The sequence below is a fragment of the Rhinolophus sinicus genome, chromosome X (assembly GCF_036562045.2).
Source record: "Rhinolophus sinicus isolate RSC01 chromosome X, ASM3656204v1, whole genome shotgun sequence".
Lineage (NCBI taxonomy): Eukaryota > Metazoa > Chordata > Mammalia > Chiroptera > Rhinolophidae > Rhinolophus > Rhinolophus sinicus.
Genome location: NC_133768.1, coordinates 77,055,780 through 77,074,151, shown reverse-complemented (window position 1 = coordinate 77,074,151; position 18,372 = coordinate 77,055,780).

The window sequence follows — 18,372 nt, the reverse complement described above, 5'->3', positions numbered from 1 at the left end:
TCAGGAGTCAATCCTTGGTGAATCGCTTGCTTAGAGCCCTGCTGAACATCTCCTTCCCTTTGGTGACCTTCTGAGCATTTCACTTCATCTTGCCGAATGGCTTATGTTTGTAGAGCACTTTAGGATTTACAAAGCACTTGCTAATAATGGAATCACTACCATCTCATCTCTGTGAATTAGGTAAGGAAAATATCATTATTTGTAGTCTATAGATGAAAAAACAGATTCAGCAAAATTAAGTGGAATTGCCTAATATTACAGGCTAATAAATGGCAGATCAAGAATGGAGATCCAGGCCTTCAGATTTCCAGGCCAAAGTTGTTGTTTTTTTAAATTACATCTCGGAAATAAATTACGAATTCATCTATTGATCTACTAGAGGTAAATGGTTTAGTTCCTTCACCCAGTTGAAACTGTTAGCTAAAAATGAGAATTTGAAAAGAATTTCAGTTAGATCAATACATTCAGGTGCAACTCACAAGTTAGTAGGCAAAAAATAGTTAAAGACTATTAGGCCTCAGTCCCCAGTTAGGAGACATAATTATTCCTTTGATTCCGCTAGCGGCTACTGTAAGAATAATTTGAAATTAGTTACAGAAAGGAAAATAGGAAGAGAGCCTATTTGAATTTCCTGGGGTATAAACTTGTGAATGTTTCCCCACAAGCTAGATCTTTGTCCTCTAAGTCATGAGAATGAATCATTGTTTGCCACCCAGGGAGGAAACCTGTATTCTACACAGCAACCTGGAGAGTCCCAAGAGTGTGCAGATGGATATCAAGCAAAAGAGGCAGGCTTGTGCATGGGGCTAAAGCTCTGCTTTGGAGTCAGACAGCCCTAGCTGGAAAATCTTGGAGAATGACTCAATACCAGTGATCCACCTATAAAGTAGGTGTAGAAGTGTGAGAATGGAATGGAGTGATACAAGTGCCTGAGACATAGCAAGCCTCAATAAATGTTATTTATCATTATTATTAGAGAAAATAAAAGCAACAACTGCATTAATATGTCTTTCTCTATTAAAGGCAGAAATTATTTATTACTAGTAATACCTCAACATTGAGGGAATGCAGAGGAAGAGATTGCTTTTTTTTTTTCCCCAGGAGAGGACAGATCAAGTGCTGGTGATAGGAGATAGGCATGATAAACAAATAGAGATGAGGGATTCTCTGCAACTACTGAGGACCAGCATGGAACTGAGAAGAGAACAGGATCAGAAGAGGATGATGACAAGAGGGTATTTAGGAATGGGCAGGGGATTGTGACCCAGATTCTGGATACTCATGGTTATCATGACAGAGTGGGAGTATATGCTTATTAACGTTTTTGCAACAACGTGCACAGTTTACTCAAACAAGCTCCTGTTTATCAAAAGATCTAATAAAGAACTCCATTCAAAATTTATCATAAATACCTGAATCTGACATTCAGCCAGGGACTCCCTGTTCTGATCTGCTACCAAATAGAGACTATTCTTGTTTGAGTCTTGCCAAACACAGAGAAGTTGAGTCATAACAAGGCTCAGAGCCAAGCTGAAGAAAAATTGTGAAGGAGGTAAAATCTGTCTCTGGCACCTTTCCAGTTCCTCTGTGTTGCACCCTTTCCTTCCCATTGCCAATCTCTAGACATCAAAATCCCTTCCTTTCCCAACCATGAAAAAGTGACCTGATTTATCCACTTATAATGAAGTGCCTTTATGTGTTTCTCTTCTCAAAAGGAAGACTAGCAGGAGGACATAGTGCTAAACCCAATGAAATGGATCACTAATGGTAGAAGTTCAAGCATTCTAGGTGGTAAAAATACCTTGGGTGCCCTCAAATCATTTAGGGATTACATGCTCCATGAATAAGACTGGACTTGAAATTTTTAATTCCCATCATAACAGAAACCCAGAATAGTAAGAGGCATTGGTTATTATCTCCATTCAAACCCCTTTATTTCACAGGTGACTAAACCAAGGCTCAGAAAGATTAGGTGATACTCCCAAGACCACATAGCTCCCAAAGAGAGCCATGACTTGAATTTCAAGCACAGAGCTCTTTCCATTACACTATGCTACTCCATCACCCATGAAGAATAGTAAGAGCGATTGCTTATGTTGGGGCTCAGTGCAGGCTGCCCCAAAATATGCCAAAGTGGCATATTGATTATTTGGAATTAAAGTTATTTGATAAACAGTCAGTACAAAAAGAAAAAAAAGGCACTGACCCTCAGCTCTTTCCCCCTGAAAGCAGGAAATAAATCTCCATGTGAAAGTATCCTCCCTTCCTATACGAAGAAAAAAGAAGACATCCTTATCACAAGAATTAGAGAATTCAAGGCCGAGAAATTTGTATAAACAGACTTTGTTACTTCTTCATTAGTTTGCTACCGCAAACATAAACTCTTTGTTTTGTCCAAACTTCAAAAATTGTTTGTCTAAATATGGTACATAAACAGCCTGCTTTGGTCACTTTGGGGGTCTCATATCTATGAGACTTAAGAACATATGTAATCAATTTATTTTTTTATTAAATTCATTGGGGTGACATTGCTAGTAAAATTACATAGATTTCAGGTGTACAATTCTGTATTACATCATCTATAAATCCCATTGTGTGTTCATCACCCAGAGTCAGTTCTCATTCCATCACCATATATTTGATCTCCCTTACCCTCATCTCCCACCCCCCCAACCCCCACCCCCCTTACCCTCTGGCAACCACCAAACCATTGTCTGTGTCTATGAGTTTCTGTTTCTCATTTGTTTGTCTTGTTCTTTTGTTGCTTTTGGTTTATATACCACATATCAGTGAAATCACATGGTTCTCTGCTTTTTCTGTCTGACTTATTTCGCTCAGCATTACACTCTCAAGATCCATCCATGTTGTCACAAATGTTCCTATATCATCTTTTCTTACTGCCGAATAGTATTCCATTGTGTATATATACCACAACTTCTTTATCCATTCATCTATCGAAGGACATTTTGGTTGTTTCCATGTCTTGGCCACCGTAAACAAAGCTGCAATGAACATTGGAGCACACATGTCTTTATGTATAAATGTTTTCAGATTTTTTGGGTAGATACCCAGGAGAGGGATTGCTGGGTCATATGGCAATTCTATTCGTAATTTTTTGAGGAACCTCCACACTGCCTTCCATAACGGCTGCACCAGTCTGCATTCCCACCAACAGTGTATGAGGGTTCCTTTTTCTCCACAGCCTCTCCAACACTTGTTACTATTTGTCTTGTTGATGATAGCCATTCTGACTGGGGTGAGGTGATATCTCATTGTGGTTTTGATTTGCATTTCTCTGATGATTAGTGATGTTGAGCATTTTTTCATATGTCTATTTGCCATTTGTATGTCCTCTTTGGAGAAATGTCTCTTCAAGTCCTCTGCCCATTTTTCAATTGGGTTGTTTTTTTTTTGTTGTTGAGTTGCATGAGTTCCTTGTATATTCTGGATACTAGCCCCTTATCGGAGGCACTGTTTGCAAAAATCTTCTCCCATTCAGTTGGTGGCCTCTTTATTTTGTCAATGGTTTCTTTTGCTGTGCAGAAGCTTTTAAGTTTCATATAGTCCCATTCGTTTATTTTAGCTTTTACTTCCATTGCCTTTGGAGTCAAGTTCATAAAATGCTCTTTGAACCCAAGGTCCATAAATTTAGTACCTATGTTTTCTTCTATGCAGTTTATTGTGTCAGGTCTTATGCTTAAGTCTTTGATCCATTTTGAATTAACTTTGGTACATGGTGACAAATAGCAGTCCAGTTTCATTCTTTTGCACGTGGCTATCCAATTCTCCCAGCACCATTTATTGAAGAGGCTGTCTTTGCTCCATTGTATGCTTTTAGCTTCTTTGTCAAAAATTGTCTGTCCATATTTATGTGGTTTTATTTCTGGGTTCTCAATTCTATTCCATTGGTCTATGTGTCTGTTTTTCAGACAATACCATGCTGTTTTGATTATTGTAGCCCTGTAGTACAAGCCAAAGTCAGGAAGTGTGATACCTCCATTATTGTTCTTTTTCTTAAGATTGCTTTGGCTATTCGGGGTCTTTTGTGGTTCCAAACAAATCTGATGATTTTTTGTTCTATTTCTTTAAAATATGCCATTGGGATTTTGATGGGGATTGCATTGAACCTGTATATTGCTTTGGGTAATATGGCCATTTTAACTATGTTGATTCTTCCAATCCATGAGCACGGAATGTCTTTCCATTTCTTTGTGTCTTCTTCAATTTCTTTCAAAAATGTCTTATAGTTTTCAGCATATAGGTCTTTCACATCCTTGGTTAAGTTTATTCCTAGGTATTTTATTCTTTTTGCTGCAATTGCAAAAGGAATATTTTTAAATTTCTTTTCTGAGATTTCATTGTTAGTATATAGGAATGCAATGGACTTTTGTACATTGATTTTGTAACCGGCAACTTTACTGTATTCGTTGATTGTTTCTAATAGCTTTTTGGTGGAGTCTTTAGGGTTTTCTATATATAGCATCATGTCATCTGCAAAGAGTGATAATTTAACTTCTTCATTCCCAATTTGGATGCCTTTTATTTCTTTCTCTTGCCTGATTGCTCTGGCAAGGACTTCCAACACTATGTTGAAAAGCAGAGGTGATAGGGGACAGCCCTGTCATGTTCCTGAATGTAAAGCAAAGGGCTTCAGTTTTTCACCATTAATTATGAGATTAGCTGAGGGTTTGTCATATATGGCCTTTATTATGTTAAGGTGTTTTCCTTCTATACCTATTTTATTAGGTGTTTTAATCATAAATGGATGTTGTATCTTGTCAAATGCTTTTTCTGCATCAATTGATACAATCATATGATTTTTGTCCTTTATTTTGTTTATGTGATGTATCACATTTGATGGATTTGCAGATGTAGAACCATCCTTGTGCCCCTGGATGAACCCCACTTGGTCGTGATGAATAATCTTTTTAATGCATTGTTTTATTCGATTTGCTAGAATTTTGTTTAGGATTTTTGCATCTGTATTCATCAGAGATATTGGTCTGTAGTTTTCTTTTTTTGTGTTGTCCTTACCAGGTTTTGGTGTCAGGGCAATGTTGGCCTCATAAAATGAGTTAGGGAGTACTGTCTCTTCTTCAATTTTTGGAAGAGTTTGAGCAGAATTGGTATTAGATCCTCTTTGAAGGTTTGGTAGAATTCACTAGTGAAGCCATCTGGTCCCGGACTTTTGCTTTTGGGAAGGTTTTGGATGACTGATTCAATTTCGTTACTGGTGATCGGTCTGTTTAGATTTTCCAGTTCTTCATGGTTCAGCCTTGGAAGGCTATATGTTTCTAAGAACTTGTCCATTTCTTCTAGGTTGTTGAATTTGGTGGCATATAGTCCTTCATAGTATTCTTGGATGATCCTTTGTATTTCTGTGGTGTCCGTGATAACTTCCCTTTTCGTTTCTGATTTTGTTAATCAGTGTCTTCTCTCTTTTATCTTAGTAAGTCTAGCCAAGGGTTTGTCAATTTTGTTAATCTTTTCAAAGAACCAGCTCTTTGTCACATTAATTTTTTCTATTGTCTTTTTGTTCTCTATTTCATTTAGTTCTGCTCTAGTTTTTCTTATTTCCTTTCTTCGGCTGACCTTGGGTTTTACTTGTTCTTCTTTTTCTAGTTCTTTAAGTTGGAACATGAGGTTATTTATTTGGGAGTTTTCTTGTTTCTTGAGATAGGCCTGTAATGATATAAATTTCCCTCTTAAAACTGCTTTCGCTGCATCCCTAAAATTTTGGTAGGATGTATTTTCATTGTCATTTGTTTCTATGTATATTTTGATCTCTCCTCTAACTTCTTCTTTGACCCAGTCGTTCTTTACACGTATGTTGTTTAATCTCCATGTATTTGTGTTTTTTCTCCGCTTTCTGTTTGCAGTTGATACCAAATTTCAAAGCCTTGTGATCAGAGAATATGCTTGGTATGATTTCAATCTTCTTAAATTTGTTGCGACTGATTTTTTTTTTTTACCCTCTTACCACATTTTATTTTTTATTTAATTAATTAATTAATTTATTTATTTATTTATTTTTATTTTTTTTTGTTAGTTTCAGGTGCACAAGACAAAGCAAAACTTAGACGTTTATCATTTATATCCCTCACACTGTGTGAACCCCCCTCCCCCCATCCAGTATCCATCTGTGCGTTCTCCAAATTAATTTTCAAATCCCCGTGGTCATCTTGTGGTTACCGATTATTTTCTAAACCTCTCACCTTCCCCTTATCCCCACCCCCCCGCCGCTCTAGCAACCCTCAGTTTTTCCTCCATGTTTCCAAAACTGTCTCTGATTAGTTCATTCACTTATTCTTTTCTTTAGATTCCGCATATAAGTGAGACCATATGGTATTTGTCTTTCTCCGTCTGACTTATGTCACTCAACATAATGTTCTCTAGGTCCATCCATGTTGTTGCAAATGGTAAGATTTCTTTCTTCTTTATGGCTGTGTAATATTCCATTGTATAAATGTACCACAGTTTCTTAATCCAGTCATCTACCGATGGGCATTTTGGCTGTTTCCAGGTCTTGGCTATTGTGTATAGTGCTGCAATAAACACAGGAGTGCATAAAGATTTTTGAATTGGAGTTTTGGATTTCTCAGGGTAGATACCTAGGAGTGGGATTGCTGGATCATAAGGTAGTTCCATTTTCAGATTTTTGAGATACCTCCAAACTATTTTCCATAGTGGCTGCACCAATCTGCATTCCCACCAACAGTGCACCAGCGTTCCCTTTTCTCCACATCCACACCAGCACTTGTTTGTTGATTTATTGATGATAGCCATCTTGACTGGGGTGAGGTGGTATCTCATTGTGGTTTTATTTGCATTTCTCTCATGGTTAGTGAGGTTGAACATTTCTTCATATGTCTGTTTGCCATCTGTATGTCCTTTTTAGAAAAATGTGTTGAGACTGATTTTATGTCCCAATATATGGTCTATCCTTGAGAATGTTCCGTGTATACTAGAAAAGAATGTATAGTCTGATGTTTTAGGATGAAGTGCTCTATAAATGTCAATTATGTCCATTTCAACTAACGTGTCATTTAGGGCTGCTATTTCATTATTTATTTTCTGTTTGGATGATGAATCCATAGCTGTCAATGATGTATTTAAGTCCCCTAGTATAATTGTGTTTTTGTCAATTTCTCCCTTTAGTTCTGTTAGCAGTTGCTTGGTGTATTTCGGTGCTCCCTGATTGGGGGCATAAATATTGATGCCTGTTATGTCTTCTTGTTGTACAGTCCCCTTCACCATTATGAAATGTCCATCTTTGTCTCTTGTTATCTTTTTCACCTTGAAGTCTGTTTCATCTGATATCATTATGGCTACACCTGATTTTCTCTGGGTACCATTTGCTTGGAGTGTCAATTTCCACCCTTTCACTTTGAGTCTATGCTTGTCCTTGTAGCTGTGATGTGTCTCTTGGAGACAGCATATGGTTGGGTTTAGTTTTTGATCCAATCTGCTACTCTGTTGCCTTTTTTTGGTGAGTTCAGTCCATTTACATTAAGGGTGATTATTGATATGTGAGGATTTCCTGTCATTCTATCTTTAGTTTTCTGGTAAGTCTGTGTCTCCATTGTTTCTTTGCCTTTTTGTTGTTGTCTATTATTTCTGTGTGGTGGTATTCTATGATGTTTCCCTCTGTTTCTTCTTTTATTACAGTATGCATTTCAGTTCTGGATTTTTTTTGAGTGGTTACCCTTACGTTCATGAAAAAGAAAGTTTGATATTTAGAGTATTCCGTTTTCTTCAGCACGCTTACTTTCTCAATTCCCATATTCCGATTCAGGCCTTTACTCTCCCCCGTTTTGAGTTTTGGTTGCCACAAATTGTCCCTGTTGATGGTGGTCGAATAGCTTCCTTTAGTAGTTCTTGTAATGCAGGTCGTGTATTAGAAAATTCCCTCAGCTTCTGTATGTCTGGAAAGGTCTTTATTCCTCCTTCATATCTAAAGGATATCTTTGCTGGATATATTATTCTTGGCTCATGATTTCTCTCTTTCAATAATTTGAATATTTGGTTCCACTCCCTCCGGGCTTGTAGAGTTTCTGCTGAGAAATCTGATGATAATCTAATGGGCTTTCCTTTGTACGTTACCGTCTTCTTTTCCCTGGCTGCCTTGAGGATTCTTTCTTTGTCGTTGATTTTAGACAGCTTCGATACAATGTGCCTTGGAGAAGGCCTGTTGGGATTGAGGTAACTAGGTGTTCTATTTGCTTCTTGGATTCGAGGGTCCAGTTCTGTCCACAAGTTTGGGAAGTTCTCATCGACAATTTGTTTGAATATATTCTCTGTTCCTTCTCTCTTTCTTCTCCTTCTGGTATGCCCATTATTCTTATATTGCTCTTTCTGATGGAGTCAGAAAGTTCTTGTAGAGTTCTTTCATTTCTTTTAAGTCTCAAGTCTGTTTCTTCTTCCATCTGTGTCATTTCCAGGTTTCTATCTTCGATGTCACTGATTCTTTCCTCCATCTGGTCAAGTCTACTACCTAAGCTGGTTATTTCATTCTTAATATCTTCTATTGAGTTCTTAATCTCCAGAAATTCTGTTTGGTTCTTTTCTAAAATTTCAATCTCTTTAATAAAATGCTCATGCTGTTCTTTGATTGTGTTTCTGAGTTCATTTAACTGCCTATCTGTGTTTTCTTGTATCTCGTTGAGTTTTTTCAGAACTGCAATCTTGAATTCTCTGTCATTTAAGTCACATATTTCTGTATCTTTAATTGCCTTTTCTGAAGACTTTTCCCTTTCTTTCTGGGCTATCTTGTTACCTTGGTTATTCATGGCGATGACTGGTTTACTATATCACTTCCTAGACATCTACAGAAGTGGCTTCTGTAACAGGTTGATAGGAAGCAGTCTTTCTTTCGTTTTCCAGTACTTGTTGGTAGAATGTTTTATTTTTTTCTCCAACTGCAGCTTATTTTTCTTGTCCTACATGGTAGTGCTGTTTTTTATCTGCACTATTATAGCTTCTCACCCAATGGGGGGGATTCCCTGGGAGACGGGCTTCTCCTCTGTTAATAGTGAGTCTAGGTCACAGGGTGCAGAGTCCCGGTGGGTATGCAGAGAGATTTTGATGTACTAAAGCTCTTCCAGCTCCTGATTCAGAGACCGTATGTTTCATCAGTTCTGTTTACTCCTACAGGGATCCACCCAGATAGGTGGGGCCAGGGGCGCGGTGAGTTGTGAGAGGTGGCCCAGCGCAATGGCAGTGACCACCACCACAGCCGGTCCTGCTTCCACAGCTCCCTCCCCTTTGTCGGAACTAGTTGGGCTGCGCATTTATGTCTGTGGTCCACAGTTCTCAGAACAGCAAATATTCTGTTCTTTTGCTCTGACACTGCTACTCTTCCATTTCTAGCATTGGGCAGGTGGGGACGGGGGGGAACTCTGGGAGGATGGGGGGGCAGCTAGTCTCCGTGCCTAAGGCTCCGTTCTCTGCTCGGCAGTGAGGGCTAAAACCACCGTTTTCAGCCTTCTTCCCTCAGTCTTTTCTCTGAGGTGTCTGCCGTGAGCGTTAGGTTCAGCCGTGTTTTATGCTGCCCCCTCAGCCCTGTGGGCCATGAGCAGAGCCCTAGCAGTCCGAGTTCTTCCCTCTCCCGCAGCTGCAGTAGTTTCGAGAAGCAGCAAGCTTGGGGCACTGAGCTAGGTCTGCGTCCTGCACCCCCGTGGCTCTGTCTCCGCACTTGTCCCTCTCCTCCTCCCCCTCCCCCCCCCCGCTCGCGTGAATCTCCCACCTGTAGGTGATTTTGGTAGTGGGCCTCTTTGTCTTTCCTGTCTGCTATGCAGGGAGTCTTTTGTGGAGTTTTTGTTGTTGGATTCGTTGTAAATTCCAGGAGAGCTTTACAGAGGCTCACCTCACGCCGCCATTTTTCCAGAAACCATATAATCAAATTTCATTTTCTCCTATTAATCTGTCTCATGTCAACTTAATTCTCACACCAGTCAGAAGAACCTAGAAGGTATACTAAAAATTATTTTCCTCTACAACCCTTAGAACTGATATTTGTGACTTTCTTCCAGGCATGTATTGTTGACATGAAAGCAAGAATAGAGGGAAGAAATGAAGGTTCAGTATTTTTTCTTGCTTCCTTTAGCTTTCTCTTTACAAGTCACTTTTTTGTTAGTAGCCATTTCAAACACGACTCATCCAGAATCATCTATGTGATGCCAGGTACCTAAAACTGGAAATAATATTAGAGGTCTGAGACTAGGCTAAGAGTAGACAGAGTCCAGGTCACTCCCTGAATTTTTTTTTATTATTGTGGTAAGAACATTTAACCTGACACCTACCATCTTAAAATTTTAAGTGCACAATACAGAATTGTTAGCTATAGGAACAATGTTGTACAGCAGATTGCTGGAATTTAGACATCTTGTATAACTGAAAATTTAAGTCCATTAAATACCACTACACACTCTTCTCCAACCCCTGGCAATGACCATTCTATCTCTGTTTCTATGAGTTTGACTGTTTTAGATGCCTTATGTAAGTGGAATCGTGCAGTGTTTGTTCTTCTGTGACTGGCTTATTCCACTTACCATAATGTCCTCAACGTTCATCCATGTTGCTTATGGCAGGATTTTTATTTCTATTTGAAGGCTGAATAATATTCCACTATATGTATATTCCATTCATCCATTGATGAACATTTAGGTTTTTTCCACATTTTGCTAATTTGTGTACTGCTGCAATGTACATGGGAGTGCAAATATGATTTTAAGATGCTGATTTCAGTTCTTTTGGATAAATACCCAGAAGTCAGATTGCTGTAAATTTTAGAAGATTTTTATTAAAATATAGCTAATACACATGTTAATTTCAGGTGTACAACATAGTCAGTCAACATTTATATACCTAAATAAGTTATCCGGGAGATCAAAATGGCGGTGTGAGGTGAGCATCTGTAAAGATCCCCTGGAATTTACAACTAATTGAACAACAATAACTCCACAAAGGACTCCCTGCAAAGCAGACAGGCAAGACGAAGAGGCCCACTACCGAAGTCACCTACAGGGGGGCAAATCCCGCGAGCAGGGGAGGAGGGAAAGGAGAAGTGTGGAGACGGAGCTGCGTGGGTGCAGGACTCAGACCTACCTCAGGGCTCCTAGCTCGCTGTATCCCGGAACTACCTCAGCTGTGGGAGAGGGAAGAATTGGACTGCTAGGGTTCCACTTATGGCCCTCAGGGCTGAGGGGGCAGTATATAACACAGCTGAACCCAACACTCACGGCAGAGACTTCGGAGAAAAGACTGAGGGAAGAAGGCTAAAAACGGTGTTTCAAGCCCTCACTGCTGAGCAGAGAACGGAAGCCTTAGGCAATGAGACTAACCGCCCCCTCCCTACCCTCCCAGAGCTCGCCCCGCCCCCACCTGCCCGGTGCTAGAAGCAGAACAGTAGCACTGTCAGATCAAAAGAACAGAATATTTGCTGTTCTGAGTACTGTGAACCACGGACACAGAATTGCAGCCCAAGTAGTTGCGGCAAAGGCGAAGGAGCTGTGGAAGCAGGACTGACTGTGGTGGTGGTCGCCGCCATTGCTCTGGGCCACCTCTGACAACTCACCCCTCCACTGGCCCCACCTATCTGGGTGGATCCCTGCAGGAGTAAACAGAACTGCTGAAATATGTGGGCTCTGAATCTGGTTCAGGAAGAGCTTTAGAACTTCTAAAGCTCTCCGCAGCCCCACACGGAAACTGCGCCATGTGACCCAGGCAAACTATTAACAGAGGAGAAGCCCATCTCCCAGGGAATCCACCCCAGTGTGTGAGAAGCTGGAATAGTGCAGAGAAAACGTAGCACTACCAAGTGGGAGAAGAAAAATAAGCTGCAGTTGGAGAAAAAATAAAACATTCTACCAACACCGGCTGGAAAACAAAAGAAAGACCACTTCCTATCAACCTGTTGCAGAAGCCACTCCTGTAGATGTCTAGGAAGAGAAATAATAAATCAGTAATTGCCATGAATAACCAAGGCAACAAGACAGCTCAGAAAGAAAGTAAAAAGTCTCCAGGAAAGGAACTTAAAGATATGGAAATATGTGACTTAAATGACAGAGACTTCAAGATTGCAGTTCTGAAAAAACTCAACGAGATGCAAGAAAACACAGAAAGAGAGTTTAGTGAACTCAGAAACACAATCACAGAACAACGTGAACATTTTACGATCCAGATTGAAATTTTAAAAAAGAACCAAATAGAATTTCTGGAGATTAAGAACTCAAAAGAAGAAATTAAGAATGAAGTAACCAGTTTAGGTAGTAGAGTTGACCAGATGGAGGAAAGAATCAGTGACATCCAAGACAGACATCTGGAAGTGACACAGATGGAAGAAGAGGCAGACTTAAGTCTTAAAAGAAATGAAAGAACTCTCCAAGAACTTTATGACTCCATCAGAAAGAGCAATATAAGAACAATGGGTATACCAGAAGGAGAAGAAAGGGAGAAGTGAACAGAGAATATAAACAAAAAATTGTCGATGAGAACTTCCAAACTTATGGAAAAACCTAGATCCTCGAATCCAAGACGCAAATAGAACACCTAATTATCTCAATCCCAAAAGGCCTTCTCCAAGGCACAACGTATTGAAGCTGTCAACAATTAACGAAAAAGAAAGAATCGTCAAGGCAGCCAGGGAAAAGAAGATGGTAAGCAACAAAGGAAAGCCCATTAGGTTATCATCAGATTTTTCAGCAGAAACTCTACAAGCCAGGAGTAGGAGGATTCAAATATTAAACTATTGAAAGAGAGAAATTATGAGCCAAGAATAATATATCCAGCAAAGATATCCTTTAGATCTGAAGGAGGAATAAAGACCTTTCCAGATGTACAGAAGCTGAGGGAATTTTCTAACACACAACCTGCACTACAAGAAATACTGACAGAGGCTATTCGACCACCATCAACAGGGACAATTTGTGGCAACCAAAACTCAAAAAGGGGAGAGTAAAGGCCTGAAGTGGAATATGGGAATGGAGAAAGTAAGTGTGCTGAAGAAAATGGAATACTCTAAATATCAAACTTTCTTTTACATAAACTTAAGGGTAACCACTCAAAAAAATCCAGAACTGAAATATATACTGAAATAAAAGAAGAAACAGAGGGAAACATCATAGAATACCACCACACAGAAATAATAGACAACAACAAAAAGGCAAAGAAACAATGGAGACACAGCCTTACCAGAAAACTAAAGATAGAATGACAGGAAATCCTCACATATCAATAATCACCCTAAATGTAAATGGACTGAACTCACCAATAAAAAGGCACAGAGTAGCAGATTGGATCAAAAAACTAAACCCAACCATATGCTGTCTCCAAGAGACACATCTCAGCTACAAGGACAAGCATAGACTCAAAGTGAAAGGGTGGAAATTGACACTCCAAGCAAATGGTACCCAGAGAAAATCAGGTGTAGCCATAATGATATCAGATGAAACAGGGTGAAAAGATAACAAGAGACAAAGATGGACATTTCATAATGGTGAAGGGGACTGTACAACAAGAAGACATAACAGTCATCAATATTTATGCCCCCAACCAGGGAGCACCGAAATATACCAAGCAACTACTAACAGAACTAAAGGGAGAAATTGACAAAAACACAATTATACTAGGGGACTTAAATACATCATTGACAGCTATGGATTCATCATCCAAACAGAAAATAAATAATGAAATAGCAGCCCTAAATGACACGTTAGTTGAAATGGACATAATTGACATTTATAGAGCACTTCATCCTAAAACATCAGACTATACATTCTTTTCTAGTATACACGGAACATTCTCAAGGATAGACCATATATTGGGACATAAAATCAGTCTCAACACATTTTTCTAAAAAGGACATACAGATGGCAAACAGACATATGAAGAAATGTTCAACCTCACTAACCATGAGAGAAATGCAAATAAAAACCACAATGAGATACCACCTCACCCCAGTCAAGATGGCTATCATCAATAAATCAACAAACAAGTGCTGGTGTGGATGTGGAGAAAAGGGAACGCTGGTGCACTGTTGGTGGGAATGCAGATTGGTGCAGCCACTATGGAAAATAGTTTGGAGGTATCTCAAAAATCTGAAAATGGAACTACCTTATGATCCAGCAATCCCACTCCTAGGTATCTACCCTGAGAAATCCAAAACTCCAATTCAAAAATCTTTATGCACTCCTGTGTTTATTGCAGCACTATACACAATAGCCAAGACCTGGAAACAGCCAAAATGCCCATCGGTAGATGACTGGATTAAGAAACTGTGGTACATTTATACAATGGAATATTACACAGCCATAAAGAAGAAAGAAATCTTACCATTTGCAACAACATGGATGGACCTAGAGAACATTATGTTGAGTGACATAAGTCAGACGGAGAAAGACAAATACCATATGATCTCACTTATATGCGGAATCTAAAGAAAAGAATAAGTGAATGAACTAATCAGAGACAGTTTTGGAAACATGGAGGAAAAACTGAGGGTTGCTAGAGCGGCGGGGGGGTGGGGATAAGGGGAAGGTGAGAGGTTTAGAAAATAATCGGTAACCACAAGATGACCACGGGGATTTGAAAATTAATTTGGAGAACGCACAGATGGATACTGGATGGGGGGAGGGGGGTTCACACAGTGTGAGGGATATAAATGATAAACGTCTAAGTTTTGCTTTGTCTTGTGCACCTGAAACTAACAAAATGAATAAATAAATAAATAAATAAATTAATTAATTAATTAAATAAGTAAATAAAATGTGGTAAGAGGGTAAAAAAAATCAGTCGCAACAAATTTAAGAAGATTGAAATCATACCAAGCATATTCTCTGATCACAAGGCTTTGAAATTTGGTATCAACTGCAAACAGAAAGCGGAGAAAACACAAATACATGGAGATTAAACAACATACTTTTAAAGAACGACTGGGTCAAAGAAGAAGTTAGAGGAGAGATCAAAATATACATAGAAACAAATGACAATGAAAATACATCCTACCAAAATTTTAGGGATGCAGCGAAAGCAGTTTTAAGAGGGAAATTTATATCATTACAGGCCTATCTCAAGAAACAAGAAAACTCCCAAATAAATAACCTCATGTTCCAACTTAAAGAACTAGAAAAAGAAGAACAAGTAAAACCCAAGGTCAGCCGAAGAAAGGAAATAAGAAAAACTAGAGCAGAACTAAATGAAATAGAGAACAAAAAGACAATAGAAAAAATTAACGTGACAAAGAGTTGCTTCTTTGAAAAGATTAACAAAATTTACAAACCCTTGGCTAGACTTACTAAGATAAAAAGAGAAAAGACAGTAATTAACAAAATCAGAAACGAAAAAGGGGGAATTATCACGGACACCACAGAAATACAAAGGAACATCCAAGAATACTATGAGGGACTATATGCCACCAAATTCAACAACCTAGAAGAAATGGACAAGTTCTTAGAAACATATAGCCTTCCAAGGCTGAACCATGAAGAACTGGAAAATCTAAACAGACCGATCACCAGTAACGAAATTGAATCAGTCATCCAGAACCTTCCCAAAAGTAAAAGTCCACGACCAGATGGCTTCACTAGTGAATTCTACCAAACCTTCAAAGAGGATCTAATACCAATTCTGCTCAAACTCTTCCAAAAAATTGAAGAAGAGACAGTACTCCTTCACTCATTTTATGAGGCCAACATTACCCTGATACCCAAACTTGGCAATGACAACACAAAAAAAGAGAATTAGAAACCAATATTGCTGATGAATACAGGTGCAGAAATCCTAAACAAAATTATAGTAAATTGAATGCAACAATTCATTAAAAAGATTATTCATCACGACCAAGTGGGGTTCATCCCAGGGGCACAGGATGGTTGAACATCTGCAAATCGATCAATGTGATACATCACATAAACAAAATAAAGGACAAAAATCATATGATTATATCAATTGATGCAGAAAAAACATTTGACAAGATTCAACATCCATTTATGATTAAAACACTTAATAAAATAGGTATAGAAGGAAAACACCTTAACATAATAAAAGCAAGCCCTCAGCTAACCTCATAATTAATGGAGAAAAACTGAAGCCCTTTGCTCTATGTTCAGGAACATGACAGGGCTGTCCCCTATCACCTCTGCCTTTCAACATAGTGTTGGAAGTCCTTGCCAGAGCAATCAGGCAAGAGAAAGAAGTAAAAGACATACAAATTGGAAATGAAGAAGTTAAATTATGACTCTCTCCCGATGACATGATGCTACATATAGAAAACCCTCAAGACTCCACCAGAAAGTTATTAGAAACATTCAACGAATACAGTAAAGTTGGTGGCTACAAAATCAACGCACAAAAGTCCATTGCCTTCCTATATACTAACAATGAAATCTCAGAAAAAGAAATACAAAAAACAATTCCTTTTGCAATTGCAGCAAAAAGAATAAAATACCTAGGAATAAACTTAACCAAGGATGTGAAAGACCTATATGCTGAAAACTATAAGACATTTTTGAAAGAAATTGAAGAAGACACAAAGAAATGGAAAGACATTCCATGCTCATGGATTGGAAGAATCAACATAGTTAAAATGGCCATATTACCCAAAGCAATATACAGATTCAATGCAATCCCCATCAAAATCCCAATGGCATATTTTAAAGAAATAGAACAAAAAATCATCAGATTTGTTTGGAACCACAAAAGACCCTGAATAGCCAAAGCAATCTTAAGAAAAAAGAACAATAATGGAGGTATCACACTTCCTGACTTTAGCTTGTACTACAGGGCTACAATAATCAAAACAGCATGGTATTGGCAGAAAAACAGACACATAGACCAATGGAATAGAATTGAGAACCCAGAAATAAAACCACATAAATATGGACAGATAATTTTTGACAAAGAAGCTAAAAACATACAATGGAGGAAAGACAGCCTCTTCAATAAATGGTGCTGGGAGAATTGGATAGCCACATGCAAAAGAATGAAACTGGACTGCTATTTGTCACCATGTACCAAAATTAATTCAAAATGGATCAAAGATTTAAGCATAAGACCTGACACAATAAACTGTATAGAAGAAAACATAGGTACTAAACTTATGGACCTGGGTTCAAAGAGCATTTTATGAATTTGACTCCAAAGGCAATGGAAGTAAAGCCAAAATAAACGAATGGGACTATATGAAACTTAAAAGCTTCTGCACAGCTAAAGAAACCATAGACAAATTAAAGAGGCAACAAACTCAATGGGAGAAGATTTTTGCAAACAGTGCTTCCGATAAGGGGCTAATATCCAAAACATACAAGGAACTCATGCAACTCAACAACAAAAAACAAACAACCCAATTGAAAAAAGGGCAGAGGACCTGAAGAGACATTTCTCCAAAGAGGACATACAAATGGCAAATAGACATATGAAAAAATGCTGAACATCACTAATCATCAGAGAAATGCAAATCAAAATCACAATGAGATATCAGCTCACCCCAGTCAGGATGGCTGTCATCAACAAAAGAAATAGTAACAAGTGTTGGAGAGGCTATGGAGAAAAAGGAACCGTCATACACTGTTGGTGGGAATGCAGACTGGTGCAGCCGTTATGGAAGGCAGTGTGGATGTTCCTCAAAAAATTACGAATAGAATTACCATATGACCCAGCAATCCCTCTCCTGTGTATCTACCCAAAAAATCTGAACACATTTATCCATAAATACACGTGTGCTCCAATGGTCATTGCAGGCTTGTTTACGGTGGCCAAGACATAGAAACAACCAAAATGTCCTTCGATAGATGAATGGATAAAGAAGTTGTGGTATATATACACAATGGAATACTATTCGGTGGTAAGAAAAGATGATATTGGACCATTTGTTTGTTTGTTTTTTTATTAAATTTATTGGGGTGACAATTGTTAGTAAAATTACATAGATTTCAGGTGTACAATTCTGTATTACATCATGTGTAAATCCCAGTGTGTGTTCATCACCCAGAGTCAGTTCTCCTTCCATCACCATATATTCGATCCCTCTTACCCTCATCTCCCACCCCCCACCCCCTTGTGACAACATGGATGGATCTTGAGAGAGTAATGCTGAGCGAAATAAGTCAGATAGAAAAAGCAGAGAACCATGTGATTTCACTGATATGTGGTATATAAACCAAAAACAACAAAAGAACAAGACAAACAAATGAGAAACAGAAACTCATAGACACAGACAATAGTTTAGTGGTTGCCAGAGGGTAAGGGGGGTGGGGGGTGGGGTTTGGGAGATGAGGGTAAAGGGGATCGAATATATGGTGATGGAAGGAGAACTGACTCTGGGTGATGAACACACAATGGGATTTATAGATTGTGTAATACAGAATTGTGCACCTG